The sequence below is a fragment of the Cryptotermes secundus genome, unplaced genomic scaffold, assembly GCF_002891405.2.
Source record: "Cryptotermes secundus unplaced genomic scaffold, Csec_1.0 scaffold708, whole genome shotgun sequence".
Lineage (NCBI taxonomy): Eukaryota > Metazoa > Arthropoda > Insecta > Blattodea > Kalotermitidae > Cryptotermes > Cryptotermes secundus.
Genome location: NW_019726238.1, coordinates 1,419,687 through 1,420,994, shown reverse-complemented (window position 1 = coordinate 1,420,994; position 1,308 = coordinate 1,419,687). Strand labels below are relative to the sequence as shown.

Here is a 1,308-nt window from a genome sequence, read left to right as displayed (position 1 = left end):
CACGGTCCCGGTTTCCAAGCGAGCGAAGACAGTGCATGCCTTAGACCGCTCGGCTACCGTGACCGGCAGTGTATAAGAATAATATATAAGAATTCAGTTCGTACCTCACAGGACACAGATCCGAACCCACGGTCCCGGTTTCCAAGCGAGCGAAGACAGTACATGCCTTAGACCGCTCGGCTACCGTGACCGGCATTTTATCACGTTTACACGCCTTAAATGAGAATAGTTAGGCACATGCATATTTATGAGAGGAAGGATTATTGCAATTAAAAGCCCAAATTATATAACACTGTGGATCTACACATCCACTCCCCATACGTCTTCATGGCCTAGTGCTTAATTAGTTAAGCACGGGGACAGTTTTACCTTAGTATGTAATACTCAGTATGATAATACTAAATATGATAATGTGAAAATTAAGGAACAAAATAATATTTAAACAAAAAAAAAACTCCGTGATTTCAGTCCACAAGCGAACAATACCGACCGAGCGACCGCTGCATGTCGGCGAAGTTAGTGCCAACTTTAGCGGATAGAGGATGTCGCGTGGTCAGCGCAACGAATCACCACGGCCGTTAATTTCGTTTCTCTAGACCGGAGCCGCTATTTCCTTGAAATAGCTCCTCAGTTAACCTCACGAGGCTGAGTGGACCCCGTTCCAGACCCACTACTTCTCAAAGAATCTGGTAGCGCCGGGAATCGAACCCGGACCTCTGGATCTGTAGCCAGTAACTCTGACCATTAGACCTACAGTGATTAATTAGTGAAGATAATTATGTCCTTGACGTTCTCAAGTTGTTACAGTGTGTAGTTATGGGCGATGTTGACAACGTTTCGGAGGTACTGCTGCCTCCGTCTTCAAATTTGTAAAGGGTGAACGTTCAGCTCCTTTTATTATCTGAACTTCGTGGGTTGTCTTGAACTTCGTAGTTGTACTACCAAGGAAACTTATCATCTGAAAAAATATTTCTTTCTCAAATACAATATTACACTGCATTTCCTTCTTCTGCATTACCCACGTGGACTGCATCGTTTACAGCTTGCTTCGTCCCAATTAATTGCTGAAAGGTTATTATTAATACAGGGATCGACATAATAATAATTCATGTACCTAATATTTTATAAACTGTTCTTCAAAGTGGGCGTTCAGTCACTGCCTGATGTCTCCTTGCCTCCCTCGTTTTGTTCTAAGATAACTTAAATTATGTAAAGTAAAGTAAAAAAGTAAAGCTATCCCTGTAACAGGCCGTGGAGGCCCATAGGGTTGTGAGACGTTGAGGGTCCCACATTATCTAGACAATCGGC

At 43.0% G+C, this 1,308-nt stretch overlaps 1 protein-coding gene across 1 annotated transcript in view; it reads right to left on the bottom strand.

Annotated features, from left to right (window-relative positions):
• LOC111864103 (vitellogenin-1) overlaps positions 1-1,308 on the bottom strand; it is a 25,667-nt gene that overhangs the window by 11,404 nt on the left and 12,955 nt on the right. The gene's annotated exons all lie outside the window — the stretch shown is intronic.